The sequence below is a fragment of the Ranitomeya imitator genome, chromosome 8, assembly GCF_032444005.1.
Source record: "Ranitomeya imitator isolate aRanImi1 chromosome 8, aRanImi1.pri, whole genome shotgun sequence".
In the NCBI taxonomy this organism is placed as follows: Eukaryota; Metazoa; Chordata; class Amphibia; order Anura; family Dendrobatidae; genus Ranitomeya; species Ranitomeya imitator.
This window is the reverse complement of record NC_091289.1, coordinates 79,884,077-79,890,415: the sequence shown is the minus strand read 5'-3', so window position 1 is coordinate 79,890,415 and position 6,339 is coordinate 79,884,077.

Genomic DNA, 6,339 nt, shown 5'->3' with positions numbered 1-6,339 from the left:
GAGTTCCCGCTTCTGCACAGGGGGAATCTCGAGCCACCTCCGCTGCGGTCTCCCATTCTTGTCCAGCCGCAGTGGAGTCTGCTCAGCAAAGACGTCGGTCCCAGCGTCTTGCTCATTCTCACTCTGTTCTGAGAGTTACTGCTGCTTCTCCAGCCTCTGCCATTAAAGTCAGTGCTGGTCAGCAGCGAGCGGACTTCTCTGGGACTAAGTCCTTGTCTGCACGTACTGAGCATGCCCAGGGTAAGATCTCCCGTTGGAGATCGAGGGTCATGTGCTCAGGCTCTGCAGCACATTCCATTGGTCCTTTTGGCAGGTCTTGGAAGGGCAAAGGTACTGTAGCCACTTCCTGTGCTGCTGCTATATAAACTGCGCATGACCGCACGGCCATGCGCTAGTATTGTCTTACAATTGAATACGTGTGTTTGTTGTGAGTGCAAGTCGTTCATTAAATACCCCTACCCTATTGTATGACTGTTCGCATATGGAGTATGGCTGCTATCTAGCGCCCGACTAATCACTCAACGTGTCACACACGTATCAGCGTCTATTGCTGTGACCGCCAGTGCGGCGCCACGCGCCAGTAGTGCGCTTCCTGATCCACGTCTGGGTGCTTAGTGGTGCCTGCCAGCACGGCACAGTTCGCACTTCGGTGCTCTAATTATAAGAGTTGCCTAACACACCCTGTTGCGGTGTTGTGTCAGCAAGTGGTCTAATCGGACTTCAATCCTGTGTCTTGGGGTTGTGTTCGCTGACTCCTTGCTTGCACTCTTTAGTGCGGTATTGCGGACCTGTGGTTTTACCGGGTTCGCTTCCACCGCCATATTACGCTGCCATTTACTAGCAGCAGGTTTTTACCTGCACGGTGGACCCCGGACTGCGAACGCATCTATTACATCTTTCTTGGTGCGTTCCGCCAGTCCTAACAGAATACTAGCGCCAGGGTCTGGCTAGTAAATGGCAGACGATTAGCGTTTACAGCGGTACATCCAGCAGCTGGAGGGAAGGTTGGCGGCTCTAGATCGTTCAACCTCAGCTGTGGATGTCACTGCTGTCGCTGTTCAGGCTGCAAGTGTAGCCGCAGCCAGTTTGTCCGCTGCCACCTCTGCCCCGACTTTATCCCGTCTCCCGCTTCCTGACAAGTTTGCTGGTGACAGTAAACAATGTCGCGGATTCGTAAGCCAGTGCTCCATACACCTTGAGCTCCTGGCGGCGCGTTTCCCTACAGAACGGGCGAAAGTGGGATTTATTTTATCTCTCTTGTCGGGCAGGGCGTTGGAGTGGGCAACGCCACTTTGGGAGCATGATGACCGTGTGGTACAGAGTGCTCCGCTCTTTCTGGACGCTCTGAAGCAGGTCTTTTTGGGACCCCGTATTACACACGATACTGCGCTCCAGTTATTGACAATCACTCGGGTTCGTCCGTGGTCAGTCAGTTTGCCATCCAGTTCCGGACTCTAGCCTCGGAGTTAGAGTGGTCGGATAAAGTTCTAATTCCGGTGTTCTGGAGGGGACTGGCAGACCACGTGAAGGACGCCTTAGCCACCAGGGAGATACCCGCCACACTGGAGGAGCTTATTTCTCTATCTACCCGCATCGACCTCCGTTTTCACGAACGAAGGTTAGAGCAGACCCAGTGTAGGCAGAGGTTTAAACTGGCTCCCACCTTCGCCAGACCTCTTGAATGTTCCGTTTTGGCGTCCGACTCCCATGAGCCCATGGAGGTTTCTCGAGCGGGACCTAAGTCTCAGGCCGCTCGAGTACCCATGGTTTGTAAAAATTGTCACCAACGAGGACATTACACTAATAAATGTCCACGGCGGTCGGGAAAACGATCGCGTCTAGTAACCTTAGGGGGAGGTTCACTAGACACAGCGGCTTTTTCCTCCAAACTGTCCTTTAAAGGGACAATCCTGTTTGACTCATCCACTCTACCAGTCGAGCTTTGTGTGGATTCAGGAGCAGAGGGAAATTTCATGTCCTCTGCTTTTGCTCTGCGCCACGCTGTACCACTTGTTATGCTCGCCAAACCTGTAACTGTTAGAGTTGTGAATGGGTCGACACTTCCACAACAAATCACACACCAGACTGTTCCATTCTCGTTGTCCATGTCCCCTTCCCACCAGGAGATTATTTCCCTTCTAGTCCTACCCGAGGGAATGGATGAGATTTTACTGGGAATACCCTGGCTCCGTTACCACTCCCCACATATTGAGTGGTCCTCTGGGAGAATATTGGGTTGGAGTAAGTCTTGTATGGGCAGGTGTGTGAGTGAGTGTGTACAGGTCTCTACTACCGAGGTACCCGCAGACCTTTCATCTCTTCCAAGGTACTATTGGTGCTATGCAGATGTATTCTCTAAAAAGGCAGCAGAGACTCTACCGCCTCATCGCCCCTATGACTGTCCTATTGACCTCTTGCCTGGAGCTGAACCTCCTCGGGGAAGGGTATATCCCCTCTCTCTCCCTGAGACGGAGGCTATGTCTCAATACATCCAGGAGAATTTGGCAAGAGGATTCATTAGGAAGTCAGTGTATCCTGCAGGGGCGGGATTCTTCTTCGTACAGAAGAAGAACGGGGAATTACGTCCTTGCATTGATTACAGGGGTCTCATGTTATGTTTGCTAATGACAGGTGTTATGAAGGCAATCCAGAAACACAGTGTGCTTAGCGATCAGAGCGCACACAGTGATCTGACAAATACCCAAAAATACAAGAACGAGCTCTGAGACGTGGAAACTCTGTAGACTGCACACCTGATCCTATCCTAAACACAACTAAAAGCGGCTGTGGATTGCGCCTAACAACTACCTAGGCAACTCGGCACAGCCTAAGAAACTAGCTAGCCTGAAGATAGAAAAATAGGCCTGACTTGCCCCAGAAAAATTCCCCAAAGGAAAAGGCAGCCCCCCACATATAATGACTGTGAGTAAGATGAAAAGACAAAACGTAGGGATGAAATAGATTCAGCAAAGTGGGGCCCGATATTCTAGGACAGAGTGAGGACAGTAAAGCGAACTTTGCAGTCTACAAAAAACCCTAAAGCAAAACCACGCAAAGGGGGCAAAAAAAAACCCACCGTGCCGAACTAACGGCACGGCGGTACACCCTTTGCGTCTCAGAGCTTCCAGCAAAACAAAAGACAAGCTGGACAGAAAAAAAGCAACAAAAAAGCAAAAAGCACTTAGCTATACAGAGCAGCAGGTCACAGGAACAATCAGGAGAAGCTCAGATCCAACACTGAAACATTGACAAGGAGCAAGGATAGCAGCATCAGGCGGAGTTAAGTAATGAAGCAGTTAACGAGCTCAACAGAACACCTGAGGGAGGAAGCTCAGAAGCTGCAGTACCACTTGTGACCACAGGAGTGAATTCAGCCACAGAATTCACAACAGTACCCCCCCCCTTGAGGAGGGGTCACCGAACCCTCACCAGAGCCCCCAGGCCGACCAGGATGAGCCGCATGAAAGGCACGAACAAGATCGGAAGCATGAACATCAGAGGCAAAAACCCAGGAATTATCTTCCTGAGCATAACCCTTCCATTTAACCAGATACTGGAGTTTCCGTCTAGAAACACGAGAATCCAAAATCTTCTCCACAATATACTCCAATTCCCCCTCCACCAAAACCGGGGCAGGAGGCTCAACAGATGGAACCATAGGTGCCACGTATCTCCGCAACAACGACCTATGGAATACATTATGTATGGAAAAGGAGTCTGGGAGGGTCAAACGAAAAGACACAGGATTGAGAACCTCAGAAATCCTATACGGACCAATAAAACGAGGTTTAAATTTAGGAGAGGAAACCTTCATAGGAATATGACGAGAAGATAACCAAACCAGATCCCCAACACGAAGTCGGGGACCCACACGGCGTCTGCGATTAGCGAAAAGTTGAGCTTTCTCCTGGGACAAGATCAAATTGTCCACTACCTGAGTCCAGATCTGCTGCAACCTATCCACCACAGAATCCACACCAGGACAGTCCGAAGACTCAACCTGTCCTGAAGAGAAACGAGGATGGAACCCAGAATTGCAAAAAAATGGAGAAACCAAGGTAGCCGAGCTGGCCCGATTATTAAGGGCGAACTCAGCCAACGGCAAAAAGGACACCCAATCATCCTGGTCTGCAGAAACAAAACATCTCAGATATGTTTCCAAGGTCTGATTGGTTCGTTCGGTCTGGCCATTAGTCTGAGGATGGAAAGCCGAGGAAAAGGATAGGTCAATGCCCATCCTACCACAAAAGGCTCGCCAAAACCTTGAAACAAACTGGGAACCTCTCTCAGAAACAATATTCTCAGGAATGCCATGCAACCGAACCACATGCTGAAAGAACAAAGGTACCAAATCAGAGGAGGAAGGCAATTTAGCCAAGGGCACCAGATGGACCATTTTAGAAAAGCGATCACAGACCACCCAAATGACTGACATCTTTTGAGAAACGGGAAGGTCAGAAATGAAATCCATCGAAATATGTGTCCAAGGCCTCTTTGGGACCGGCAAGGGCAAAAGCAACCCACTGGCACGAGAACAGCAGGGCTTAGCCCTAGCACAAATCCCACAGGACTGCACAAAAGTACGTACATCCCGTGACAGAGATGGCCACCAGAAGGATCTAGCCACTAACTCTCTGGTACCAAAGATTCCAGGATGACCAGCCAACACCGAACAATGAAGTTCAGAGATTCAGAGATAAGTTTATTAGTCCACCTATCAGGGACGAACAGTTTCTCTGCTGGACAACGATCAGGTTTATTCGCCTGAAATTTTTGCAGCACCCGCCGCAAATCAGGGGAGATGGCAGACACAATGACTCCTTCCTTGAGGATACCCGCTGGCTCAGATAAACCCGGAGAGTCGGGCACAAAACTCCTAGACAGAGCATCCGCCTTCACATTTTTAGAGCCCGGAAGGTACGAAATCACAAAGTCGAAGCGGGCAAAAAATAACGACCAACGGGCCTGTCTAGGATTCAAGCGCTTGGCAGACTCGAGATAAGTCAAGTTCTTATGATCAGTCAATACCACCACGCGATGCTTAGCTCCTTCAAGCCAATGACGCCACTCCTCGAATGCCCACTTCATGGCCAGCAACTCTCGATTGCCCACATCATAATTACGCTCAGCGGGCGAAAACTTCCTGGAAAAGAAAGCACATGGTTTCATCACTGAGCAATCAGAACCTCTCTGTGACAAAACCGCCCCTGCTCCAATCTCAGAAGCATCAACCTCGACCTGGAACGGAAGAGAAACATCTGGCTGACACAACACAGGGGCAGAACAAAAACGACGCTTCAACTCCTGAAAAGCTTCCACAGCAGCAGAAGACCAATTAACCAAATCAGCACCCTTCTTGGTCAAATCGGTCAATGGTTTGGCAATGCTAGAAAAATTACAGATGAAGCGACGATAAAAATTAGCAAAGCCCAGGAACTTTTGCAGACTTTTCAGAGATGTCGGCTGAATCCAATCCTGGATGGCTTGGACCTTAACTGGATCCATCTCGATAGTAGAAGGGGTAAAGATGAACCCCAAAAATGAAACTTTCTGCACACCGAAGAGACACTTTGATCCCTTCACAAACAAAGAGTTAGCACGCAGGACCTGAAAAACCATTCTGACCTGCTTCACATGAGACTCCCAATCATCTGAGAAGATCAAAATGTCATCCAAGTAAACAATCAGGAATTTATCCAGATACTCACGGAAGATGTCATGCATAAAAGACTGAAACACAGATGGAGCATTGGCAAGTCCGAACGGCATCACTAGATACTCAAAATGACCCTCGGGCGTATTGAATGCAGTTTTCCATTCATCTCCTTGCCTGATTCTCACCAGATTATACGCACCACGAAGATCTATCTTAGTGAACCAACTAGCCCCCTTAATCCGAGCAAACAAGTCAGATAACAATGGCAAGGGATACTGAAATTTAACAGTGATCTTATTAAGAAGGCGGTAATCAATACACGGTCTCAGCGAACCATCCTTCTTGGCTACAAAGAAGAACCCTGCTCCCAGTGGTGATGACGATGGGCGAATATGTCCCTTCTCCAGGGATTCCTTCACATAACTGCGCATAGCGGCGTGTTCGGGCACAGATAAATTAAATAATCGACCTTTAGGGAATTTACTACCAGGAATCAAATTGATAGCACAATCACAATCCCTATGCGGAGGTAGAGCATCGGACTTGGGCTCTTCAAATACATCCTGATAATCAGACAAGAACTCTGGGACCTCAGAAGGGGTGGATGACGAAATCGACAAAAATGGAACATCACCATGTACCCCCTGACAACCCCAGCTGGATACCGACATGGAATTCCAATC